Here is a 13,387-nt window from a genome sequence, read left to right as displayed (position 1 = left end):
CGAAATATATAGAGCAAAATTTCAACCAGTTTACAATCATTGTGTTCAACCAACGGACCCAATTTTGGCTGTACGTCTCTAAGGAATCCTTCATATGGACGCTGATTGAAAAATGTATGTACACTGTTGATTAATTTTATGATGAAAACCCACAGTAAAAACCATAAACACCTGAAAATGCCAACCAAACACCCAAAGCAATTTGATTGTCTGAGTGTTGGGGTGGGTGGCAAACATAGTGCACTCCCCTAAATACTTCAATATCCTTTTCATCTGCAATATTTTTTAACATTGTTACAAAAGAACTCTGCTCGTACGCTGTTTTGAAACCATTATTTACGACAAAAATCACAAACTGTGCCTCAACGATCAAAAGTAACTGCGGGAGGGAGACAAGTTTTAAGTGGTTATTTGTTAATATAGGACACAGGCTCTGGCTTTATTATTTAGTTGATTTTATCGAATCATTAAACATCAGGTTTTTAGAATTTCCATACATCAAGTAAATTGACCAGCCTTAGTCTTACAAAAATTCAAAACGGCCACGGTTGATGACTACAGTAAAAGGCAGAAAAATGGTTAAAGTACACAGTACAAAAAAAAGAACAAAACACATCTGCGGCTTAATCTTCACTATCTGACTGACTGAAAGCTTTTACTGTTGCTGTATTCTTGTTCCGTTTGCAAACCAATTCACTTTGTCCTTTTCATTGGGCTAAAGGCCACCCATTGTTTGCACAAACCTTGAAATCTTTCCAGCAACACCAATGCGCCTCTTTCTTGCTTCTATATACACTCTGTTTTTTCTTGTAGAAACATTTAACAAATAGATTACCTTGAAAAAGAACTCAGGGGCACACGTATAAGAAGAAACTTAGATACGACAAAACGAAACAGGAAAGAACTGATGGGTGTAGTTTATATGTAGAAAGGCAGCATGATATGGCTGCCAGGAAGGCAAGCAAGTGCTCTGCAACTCTCAGTTAGCATAAAGACAAATGTTTGGACATATAATCTGATTGGCTGTTTGAAAAGCAGCTTGACAAATGAGAAAAGAATGCAAGATCTTGGAGTATCACACTGATACATCTGCCTTTCTCTTTTTCTGGTTTCCTGGCTACTTGAGTCCAATAGGAATAAAAAATTTGCATCAATGCCCTATGGTTTATGAAGACAAATACTGGAGAGCACCGATGCACACACAAATTAACAACAACAACAACAACAACAAAAATGATGCTATGAGAAGTTACTATAGATCAGAAACCCAGAGGTCCTAGAAAAAGACAAAAAAAGAAAATGTACTGTTTTAAATCCAGTCAGCCAGCAAAGAATTTTAGTCATGTCATGTTCCATTAGCAATTAATACAAAGCAATTTCAGTATTTACCTGTTTATTTTCTTACTATTTACATTCTCATTCAACTCATAACATTAGCAGGAAGGTTTTTTTTGTCATACCAAGGCTTAAACTACTTCCATATGTAGTCCTGCTAACCCGCAGGTGTGCAAACTACAGCCTGGGGGCTTTTGTTGTATGTCAACCATTTTTCATGGATCAATTATTAAAAACTCTCTGCTTTTAAAAAACATAATAAGGGTATGTTTTTGAAATTTTGTATTCAATTCACAGTTAGCCAAGAAAGAAAGCATCATAACCATCAATTGCAGTCAACAGGTTAAATAACATTAGATAAAAAACAGTATATTTTCTTAAAATGATAGAATCAATCATTTTTGAGCACAAAGGTGTGCGGGGATATTTTAAAGACCAAACAAAAATATTTTACTGTGCCTTGTAAAATACATTAAAAAATGCATCTACAATAGTGACAAAAAAAGAGTACACCCCTCACATTTCCACAGAGATTTAAATATAATGTTTAATAGAGAAACACGAAAGAAACATCACTTTGACTCAATAAAAAGAAGTCAAAAGCTTAAATAGCAGAGTAAATGTGTTTTTCCTCTTTTTTTACTTTAGCTACCAATAACTAAACCCCTGGCAACAAAAATTATTACACCCCTAAGGCAAAACAAAGCATTGCTTGTCATTTTACCTCCCAAATGCCATGTGACTTGTTCCTTTTAATAGGTCTCAGGTATGAATAGGAAGCAGGTGTGTTCAATTTAAAGTACACTTCGTCATGCTGGTCACTGAAACTCCCAAGATGGCCCACCATTGCAAGAAATTCTCTCACAATGGACTTTAAAAACATCAATTGTGGCACTGCATAAGGCTGTCCAAGGCTACAAGATGACTGCCCTGAAGTTGAACCGCAGTACAGTGGCCAAGATCATCTAGCGTTATAGAAAAGAAAATCAGTATGCACTTTTCAGTGTACAGCAGCATGAGGACAGTGAGCTTGTTAGCCCAGTTTTCACACATTTTAAAGCAGAGAAGCTCCACTCACATGCAAACTCAGTACGGGAAAGGCCTACAGCATATGCCAGCCCAATGACGTGGTAGGCATCTATGAGAAAGTTAAATTGTGAGAGGACCTGCTTTTTTTCTTTTCTCTTTTCTTTTATTCCCAAGCTAATTCTTCTTTTTTTCTGGTAATGCTCCTCTTTTTCTTATATTTTCCTGCTTTTCCTTGTTTTCTTTTCATTTTCCTTCTATTCTTCAAAATCACTCTAGCATTTAACTTATTTTTTCTTCCTTTATTACTGTTTTTTCTTTTTTCTCTTTAGTTATTTCTTTATTCATTGTTGTCGTTTTTCTTTTTACAGCTTTATTGTTTATTCGTTCATTAAGTTTTTTTTGGGTTTGTAATGTAACATCATAATGTTTGATATATGCATAGAAGAAACAAAAACAATCTAAAAAGACTTTGGGGAGAAAGACTAGTTTCTATTTAGTGAACCGAGCAGAAAGAGCAGCTTCCTCGGAAAGGGACAAAATTCCCATTACTACGAGGTCATTTGAGTGTGAGGAGCTACCCGGTGAAGGCATTTAACTGCTAAATTTTGCAAACATGCAGCACAACATGAACAAACAGATGACAGGCAAAAAGTGCAAGGTGAGTGAAATGAATGATAACAGTCCATGTTTTAACACATTTCTCTTTCTTTGCCTGGCTTTTTCGGCTTCAACTAGCTCTTTTCTGCCTTCCATCGTACCTGCCTCATATCATTCGTGCTTTTCTGCGTTCATTTTACTGCTAGAGAAAAGAAGAATGGTGGCGGGCCAAATCAACTTAAAATTTGGGAGCAGAGAATTCCCCCAGATGGTAAAACTTAACTCATCTGTTGCTCCGAATGTGGACAATTAGCTAATTAGAAAAGGATAGCACGAGTAATTCTAGATAGTGCAAGTGACAGATACATGTCCAAATTATTTTTCTCATCCAGCCAGGGCAAACTGTACCTTGACATGAGTTGGCCCTTCAGAAAAAATCCCGTTCTTCCCGATTAGTCACTCTGGCATTAAGTGAAATCGTAGCGTCTTAAGTTTTACTTTGAAGATCATGCTATGCTAACAGAGAAACCAAATTCATTGGCGGTAAAAAGAAAGACAGATAGTTAAAGGAACAGGCAGACCATCAGGGAAGACAGGTAGCTTGACAGTCGACAAGAAGGGCAGTTTGACAGGAAGGCAAGCTCGCCGCTCATCAGGCAGGAAAGTAAATCAATATAAAGGCAAACAGACAGACATTCAGACTACAAACGCCCAGGCTGCAGGAAGAAACATCAGTGTCACTACACATCAGTAGTCGACAAACAAAGACAAAATGGAGCGAGGCCTAACCGACAGACAAACAGACTGAAGGCAGGGATGTCGAGCACAGAAAAGAAAGCAAGACCTATCCCTGCATCTCGGTCGAGTGGTGAAAAAAAAATCACGGGAGTGTGAAGAGAATCACAAAGATCTACTGTGTGATGAATCACTGGCCAAAGAATGGAGATACACGCGCACACACAGCCTGAATCATCATTGGAAAATCATTGAAAATCTGGCGAGGTAGCGGGGCACAGATTGGGGGACAAACCCCCCCCATTCAGAGGAAGACAAAGACTGGCCCGGACAGACACACTAACACACTCTCACACAGAGGCAGCCGGGTGGAAGAAAATGAGGCGGGCCCGTTGATGTGCGCACACACACCGCAGAAAAAAAACCCTGAGTATCTGCCACTCTTGCAGCCCATCCGCGTTTATTGCTCCTCCCGTGTGAATGTTGTTGCATTCACGTGTCAGCCATTGTGTGTGTGTGTGAGAGAGCGAAAGACTGACTTTGTCATTGTGAGTGAAGCTGTCATTAGTGATTCATTTGTGTGTAGTTAACCATTGTGAAGAAAAGCAACATTTTATTTGTCTGAACTGACCCCGACCATATGGCTGCACTACTCCACTCCAGGGTTACTTTAGAAATGTATTCCGATACAGTTACAGTTAAAATCAGTCAGCACCGTAATATTATAGGATTGTAACTTGATTACTTTCAATTACTCTTGAATTACTCCAACATCAACAATACTAGTAAAAGACAAAATAATTTAAATATAAATACAATCAAATCAACAGTGTAAACATGAAAAAGAAAAGGACCACATAGGACAGTGAGTTAAGCAAAAATACAACTTTGTCTTTTACACAGCAGACAGGATATGCTCGTTTTAGTTCACATTATGAGCACATTGAGAAGCCAATATTGTTTTAAACACACAAAGTGTCCCCTTTCTTAATTATCCACAAACTTTGGGATTTTCTTGTCGCCTCTCTGTGTCTCTACTGTCAGTGAAGAAATTGTGATAGTCACAGTTCGCCTATCAGCACATTTTGTATATGTCAATGCAGAGGTAGTAACCGAGTACATTTACTCCCGTTACATTTACTAGAGTAAGTTTTGGGAAGTTTTGTACTTTGAGGAGTATTGAAGTACATTAAAGTCGTTACTACGTTACTTAATAAATCTCGTCTACGTAAGTACGTGTCTCTCTGTCTCCGCTAAGGTGCATATATTATGATGGAGACCTCCGGCAGGCTCTACCATGTTTAACCAATCAAACATAGCAGCCTCGTCATATGACTATATTGAATTTTAGCGGGTAAACGTTGTTTACGGATGAAACAGATGGAAAATGTCGCTTAGCAATACCAACTATGAAAACACAGAAAGAGGAGGAGCACCCCTGGCCTTACATCAAATGCATGTTCCCCTTTAAAAAAGATAGAAACACCCGCTACCATATGCAATGTCTCCTTTGTTTGAATTCATGGGCTAGCTTGTTGTTCTGCTTGTTAAGAGAGCCTGTTAAGAGAAATTTTGGGGCTATAAATGTGCTACTTGGTGCTACATGTGCTTAATTTATTGATTTGATCTATACTATTTTTGTTTCATTGTTTATTGAAGCACTTGAATTTACATTGATTTTTTTTATTCTACTTTTAGATTAAATGTATTTTTTGTTGATTGGATGGACTTTGATAATTTGATGATCTGATTGGTTGTTTAGAAAAATCAACAAATATGACGTTACTACAATTACTTAGTACTTGAGTATTTTTTTCACCAATTACTTAAAGTATTTGGATGACTACTTTTACTTCTACTAGATTAATGTAATTCTGAAGTAACAGTACTTTTACCTGAGTAAAATATTTTGGCTACTCTACCCACCTCTGTGTAAATGTGAGACCCATGTGAAGAGTGCATGAAGTGAAGTAATGGATGCTTGAAAGGATGCTATGAGAGAGGGCACATGCCTCCAGGCTTTAAATTGCACTCATAATTTCATGTTATTACAATTACATGTTCATACTTGTTTGTTAATGTTGACTCCTAAGTTCCACTTTAATTAATGGATTATTTAATGATTATGTTTTTGGTCATACAGTCATGTTTTGGACTTTGGCACCTGGGGCAGCTGCGGGGGGACCTAAGAGCGAGCGCACCGCTGTATGTGTGTGGAATGAATGAGGTAGCAAAAAATGAAGGAGGCAGAAACAGACATGGCAAATGGAAACAAAACTGCAAACGAGGAAAAGAATAAGAATAATTTAGAAAAAAACAACGCACACCGGACTTCATCGTTATCCCTGAAGTGAGCGACGTAAGTATGCTTTTAAACAAAATTGTAACTTACAAAGTAATCCTTATTTTTACTAAATAATCCTGTAAATTGATTACATATTTTTGTTCTGTTACTGTAATGGAATACAATTGCATTTTTTTTTTGTATCCTAATTACGTAACGCCGTTACATGTATTCCGTTACTCCACCAGCCTGCGCCTCCCCTACCTCCCATTCATTGCTAGATTGCTCTCTTTCTTCACCTCCAAAAGTTGCTTTCTAGCTTCGGCTGCCTTTAGGAGCACTATCTTGCAACATGTGTGTAAATTCACGTGTGTGTGTGTGTGTGTGTGTGTGTGCGTGCATGTGTGTGTGTGTCTTCTAGGTCGATGGGGACAGTCCGCTTTAACTGTCAGCTACAATCAGCCCTCACGTGTGCCTGTAATGTTGTGTATTGTCCGGACACATCACTGGAGGAGCTTCTGAGACATCCATTAAAGTTCAAAGCAATTTATCACTAGTCGAAGCTCCCTCCATCCTCCTTCTCCCCATGCTGTCACAATCTCACCCTTCTCCTCGTCTCATTCCACTCTCACTCGGCTGTCTCCATCCATCACTCGTGCTCCCCAGTCTTTTGCCCTAACTTGAATAATAATTCGAGTAGGATTAGTTGGTATGACCGAAGCTAACGTTGCGCTGCAGGGAGAAAGCTGAGGTCATTGCACTTTTGTTGGTAAATTAGGTTTGATCCATGTTCATATTTATTTTGAGAGGCAACTAACTGAAATAGGATGGAATTCGATGCGATGTTCTTGTATTGAAAAGTCAAGAAAGCATGCAAAGCAGACTGACTGGCAGCACCCTCTTCCACTATGATTGTTGAAAATTATTAGACAAACATACCAAGTGGGAAATGTTTGTATGTATGACTGACATTGTGAAACTTTTAGAAAAGTGGTGTCAAACTCATTTTAGCTCAGGGGCAACACAGCAGAGAAAAAAACATTCTCATGGGGGCCAGACTAAAACTATTGCAGTTAATGAGGACAACAACACCACGAAAAAAGTGAAAATCCGCAAAGTAGCGTCGCACCTTCATTAAAGCCCACATGGGTCAGATTACATTGAGATGACGTCCTCACCTGAGAGTATATGACAAAACAACATATGTAGTCCACCGATAATAAAACACGGAACTGCAGCTGAATGACTGGTCTTTATTGTCATGAAACAAAACTACAAGGAAATTGAGGGGCTTTTCCTGCTAGTGAAAGAAAATGATATAGAGAGCGGCTGGTTAGATGCACGGTAGCATTTGGTACCGAGTTGAGCCAGGTCTCTGCTATGACAAAAATACCAGTTGTACCTCCAGATCACCCGTTTCATGGTTAATTGATCTGGCGTTCGTGAGATAAAGGCTCGCCTGGGGTGGCTAAAGAGAGTTGTTATGCTAGCCGAATTTTAGCAATGTTGCGAAGATAGAAAAAAGCTGTCCTAGTAATATTTTTAATGTGTGTTTGAAAGGACAGATTGGGGTCAAATATGATGCCTAGATTTTTGACTGAGTCACTCTGGGAGATGTTACATTCGTCAATGTTCAGATCAGTTTTTGAGAACGAGTCACGGCATTTAGATGGACCAATAACTAACATTTCGGTCTTTTCAGAGTTAAGGCGCAAGACGTTGAGTGACATGTATTCTTTTATCTTAGTGAGTCAGGCCTCCAAATTTCCACAGTTTAATGTGGCAGATTCCTCCATCGGAAGATATAGTTGAGTGTCATCTGCGTAGCAATGGAAACTGATATTATACTTGTGAATAATATCACTGATGGAAGCATGTAAATGCTGAAAGGATGGGGGCCAAGTACTGAACCCTGCGGAACACCACAGGTAACACTAAAGGGCTCAGATGTCATTTCACCATATTTAACACAGTGCGTTTTATCTGAGCGGTAGGATCTGAACCATAACTGGACGGTTCCTGAGAGACCAATCCATTTCTCCAACCGTTCGAGTAAGATTTTATGGTCAACAGGGTCAAAGGCAGCACTAAGGTGCAGCAGCAGCAAGAGTGATGAAGCGCCGGAGTCCATTGCCAGCAGAAGATCATTGGTTAACTTAATCAGGGCTTTCTCAGCAGAGTGGTTAGCCCTGAGTCCTGATTGCATGGATTCAAAAAGATTGTTCTCAGATATAAAATCCTTCAGCTGCTGTGCCACAACTTTTTCAAGTACTTTAGAAAGAAACGGTAGGTATGACACACATCTATAATTACATAAGCTTTCTGGATCAAGGTTGGGTCGTTTCAGTGAAGGTTCGATAACAGTGGACTTAAAAGGCGCTGGAACTCCAACTGAGGAGAGTGATGTGTCCATAATATTTAGAACTAAAGGTCCAAGGACCCCAAGAAAGACCTTTAATCAGTGAACCCGGAAGCGGGTCAAACAGGCAAGTTGTCAGTTTGGCTGTATTCACCACCTGTTTTAGTAGCAAATGTTACGGTTAAGAGAGATATCCATACACCACACGTGAGTGCAATCGTGTTTCCTTAAACAGCGCATTTCTGACTTCCATTACATGTGAAATAAATTTGGGATTCATCCATCCATCCATCCATTGTCTTCCGCTTATCCGAGGTCGGGTCGCGGGGGCAGCAGCGTTAAAAGGGAAGCCCAGACGTCCCTATCCCCAGCCACTTCCTCCAGCTCATCCGACGGGACCCCGAGGCGTTCCCAAGCCAGCCGAGAGACATAGTCTCTCCAACGTGTCCTGGGCCGCCCCCGGGGCCTCCTGCCGGTGGGACATGCCCGGAACACCTCCCGAGGGAGGCGTCCAGGAGGCATCCTTATTAGATGCCCGAGCCACCTCAACTGGCTCCTCTCAACGCGGAGGAGCAGTGGCTCTACTCCGAGTCCCTCCCGGATGACTGAGCTTCTCACCCTATCTCAAAGGGAGAACCCAGCCACCCTGCGGAGGAAACTCATTTCGGCCGCTTGTATCCGGGATCGAGTTCTTTCGGTCATGACCCAAAGTTCATGACCATAGGTGAGGGTAGGAACGTAGATCGACTGGTAGATCGAGAGCTTTGCCTTTCGGCTCAGCTCCCTCTTCACCACGACAGACCGGTAAAGGGTCCGAATGACGGCAGACGCTGCACCGACCCGTCTGTCGATCTCCCGTTCCATCCTACCCTCACTCGTGAACAAGACCCCAAGATACTTGAACTCCTCCACTTGGGGCAAGACCTCCTCCCCGACACGGAGGGAGCATACCACCCTTTTCCGACTGAGAACCATGGCCTCGGACTTGGAGGTGCTGATCCCCATCCCGGCCGCTTCACACTCGGCTGCGAATCGCTCCAGCGAGAGCTGAAGATCACGGGCTGAGGAAGCCAACAGCACCACGTCATCTGCAAAAAGCAGTGACGCAATGCTGAGGCCCCCAAACCGGACTCCATCCCCGCCAAGGCTGCGCCTAGAAATTCTGTCCATAAAAGTTATGAACAGAATCGGTGACAAAGGGCAGCCCTGGCGGAGCCCAACCCTCACCGGGAACGAATCCGACTTATTGCCGGCAATGCGGACCAGACTCTGGCACCGGGCATACAGGGACCGCACAGCCCGGATAAGACTGTGCGGTACCCCATACTCCCGAAGCACCCCCCACAGGGCCTCCCGAGGAACACGGTCGAATGCCTTCTCCAAGTCCACAAAACACATGTAGACCGGACAGGCAAACTCCCATGCACCCTCAAAGACCCTGAAGAGTGTATAGAGCTGGTCCAGTGTTCCACGGCCAGGACGAAAACCACACTGTTCCTCCTGAATCCGAGATTCGACTTCCTGGCGGACCCTCCTCTCCAGTACCCCTGAATAGACCTTACCAGGGAGGCTGAGAAGTGTGATTCCCCTGTAGTTGGAACACACTCTCCGGTCCCCCTTCTTAAAGACGGGAACCACCACCCCAGTCTGCCAGTCCAGAGGCACTGTCCCCGATGTCCACGCGATGTTGCAGAGGCGCGTCAACCATGACACGCCCACAACATCCAGAGCCTTAATGAAGTCTGGGCGGATCTCATCGACCCCCGGGGCCCTGCCACCGAGGAGTTTTTTGACAACCTCGGTGACTTCAACCCCAGTGATACGAGAGCCCAACCCAGAGTCCTCAGGCTCTGCTTCCCCAGAGGAAGACGTGCCGGTGGAATTGAGGAGGTCTTCGAAGTACTCCGCCCACCGATTCACAACGTCCCGGGTCGAGGTCAGCAGCGCCCCATCGGCACTATACACAGTGTCGATGGCACACCGCTTCCTCCCCCTAAGACGTCGGATGGTGGACCAGAATTTCCTCGAAGCCGTTCGGAAGTCGGCTTCCATGGCCTCGCCAAACTCCTCCCATGCCCGAGTTTTTGCCTCGGCAACCGCCAAAGCCGCATTCCGCTTGGCCAGCCGATACCTGCCAGCTGCTTCCAGAGTCCCACAGGCCAGGAAGGCCCGATAAGACTCCTTCTTCAGCTTGACGGCATCCCTCACCGCCGGTGACCACCAACGGGTCTGAGGGTTGCCACCGCGGCAGGCACCGACTACCTTGCGGCCACAGCTCCGATCAGCCGCCTCGACAATGGAGGCGCGGAACATGGTCCACTCGGACTCAATGTCCCCCGCCTCCCTCGGGACATGGGCGAAGTTCTGCCGGAGGTGTGAATTGAAACTTCTTCTGACAGGAGATTCTGCCAGCCGTTCCCAACAGACCCTCACAACACGCTTGGGTCTGCCGGGTCGGGCCGGCATCTTCCCCCACCATCGAAGCCAACTCACCACCAGGTGGTGATCAGTTGACAGCTCCGCCCCTCTCTTCACCCGAGTGTCCAGAACATGCGGCCGCAGGTCCGACGAAACGATGACAAAGTCGATCATCGAACTACGGCCTAGGGTGTCCTGGTGCCAAGTGCACATATGGACACCCTTATGTCTGAAAATGGTGTTCATTATGGACAGACCATGACGAGCACAGAAGTCCAATAACGAAACACCACTCGGGTTCAGGTCAGGGGGGCCGTTCTTCCCAATCACGCCCTTCCAGGTCTCACTGTCATTGCCCACGTGAGCGTTGAAGTCTCCCAGCAGTACGAGGGAGTCTCCCGGGGGCGCGCTCTCAAGCACACCCTCTAAGGACCCCAAGAAGGGTGGGTACTCCGAACTGCTATTTGGTGCATAAGCACAAACAACAGTCAGGACCCGTCCCCCCACCCGAAGGCGGAGGGAGGCTACCCTCTCGTCTACCGGGGTGAACCCCAACGTACAGGCGCCGAGCCGTGGAGCAATTAATATGCCCACACCGGCTCTGCGCCTCTCACCACGGGCAACTCCAGAGTGGAAGAGAGTCCAACCCCTCTCGAGAGGACTGGTACCAGAGCCCAAGCCGTGCGTAGAGGTGAGTCCGACTATATCTAGTCGGAATTTCTCAACCTCACGCACCAACTCGGGCTCCTTCCCTGCCAGAGAGGTAACGTTCCATGTCCCAAAAGCCAGTTTCTGTAGCCGGGGATCGTCGCGCCAAGGACCCCTCCCTTGGCTGCTACCCAGCTCTCTGCGCACCCGACCCCTTTGGCCCCTCCTACAGGTGGTGAGCCCATGGGAAGAGGGTCCCACGTCGTCCCTTCGGGCTGTGCCCGGCCGGCCCCCGTGGGTAAGGGTCCGGCCACCAGGCGCTCGCCAGCGGACCCCACATCCAGGCCTGGCTCCAGAAGGGGGCCCCGGTAACCCGCGTCCGGGCGAGGGAAATCGAGGACCAAAGTTTTCTCTCATCATTAGGGGTCTTCTTTGGCAACATTCGGGACATCTATCACTTTAACAGGGATTTACTTCACGTTCTGGATTTCCTGCAACCTGACGGCGTGCTCGTGTTTTCTCAAATGTTCTCTGGTTAATAAATTGTAGTGTGCACACACAGCTATAGTGGGTTTTTTGCTTTGGAAGTGGCGCGTGACTCTGGCAATAATTACTGGACATATTTAAAACTTCATGCCATTGTTTGACGTGTTGCGGCTCATTTCTCTCTTGTGCTTCTCTCAGCTTTGTCTTCCAGGCCAGATTAAATCAAATGACCGGACTGATCTGGCCCACAGGCCGTATGTTCGACACCCCTGTTTTAGAACTTCATCATTACTGTATATTGACTCTCTTCTTCTACTGTGCATACTTAATAAAGTAGGTGTGTCTACCTATAAAATACATGTATTTTTTACATAGCAAATGTACTCTTGGCTTTTGGCAATTCATTACCTAAAAAGTGATCAACAGATAGATTTGATTGGATTGGATTGCATTTATTTCTTTGCTTTGTTTGAACTGTGTCCACTACCACAGTGGTCTGCAACATTTTCTTTACCGCCGACCGTATCATTGTCTGACAATATTTTCAAGGCCCGGCCCAAGGGCGCAAATAAACATGTTTGTACTTTTTCTAAAATAATGATGATAATAATAACAACAATTATAACCATTGTAAAAATATCAACATAAATAATAATAATGCCACTGTAAAAATCACATTCATTCATTTTCCGAACTGCTTACCCTCATGAATGTTGCTGGTGTGCTGGACCCATCCCAGCCATGTTTTTGGAATTTGAAAGGAAACCACGCCTGGCCTCAGCGCACAGTGAGAACATGTATACTCCACAAAAGAAGGCCAGTAGCTGAAACTGAAACTCTGATTTCTGAACTGTGAGGCTGGAATTATTGATAGTAAAACACTCTGGTCGCTATCGTAACATTTTACGCAAAACGTCACGTCTTGCCGTAATTAATCAGAAATACAAACTCAACAAATGAACCAAATGCTTGTTGGTGTTACGTGGTCTGGGTTGTGTTCTTGACTTGGGGCTCTATGTGTCATGCAACTGCCAAACGTTTTTCCATAGCACCAAGTTTTGTTTACAATTCCTCTAGCATGACATAAGTTAACCATTCTTCACTCTCCTTTACTGTATCTTTGGCGGCCGGGAATCCTTGTTTCCAAAGCGACAATTTCTCCCCCCGACAGGCAACTGCGCAAACCATACGGCTTTTAATTCAAATGTACCACATCAAAGCCCCGATTTCAAGTTCAGTCTGAAACATAGCAGTGTCAGTAAAAAAAATTGGTAAAAAACTAATGGAACTTATTTTCCTCTTATTTTCTGTGGCCCGGTACCAAACTAGCAATGGCCCGGTACCAATCCGCAGCCTGGTGGTTGCAGACCACTGCACTGCCTTGAACACAATCTTGAAATAATCTTGATAAGGTAGCAGGTGCGTGTTTCCTACCTGACAGGTGCCACATCATCCCATAATAACCGGAGACAGGGAGTTTAAATATTAAACTTGCC

Source organism: Urocampus carinirostris, chromosome 1 (genome assembly GCF_059441175.1).
Source record: "Urocampus carinirostris isolate Australia breed hairy pipefish chromosome 1, RoL_Ucar_1.0, whole genome shotgun sequence".
In the NCBI taxonomy this organism is placed as follows: domain Eukaryota; kingdom Metazoa; phylum Chordata; class Actinopteri; order Syngnathiformes; family Syngnathidae; genus Urocampus; species Urocampus carinirostris.
Note: the sequence above shows the minus strand (reverse complement) of the source record.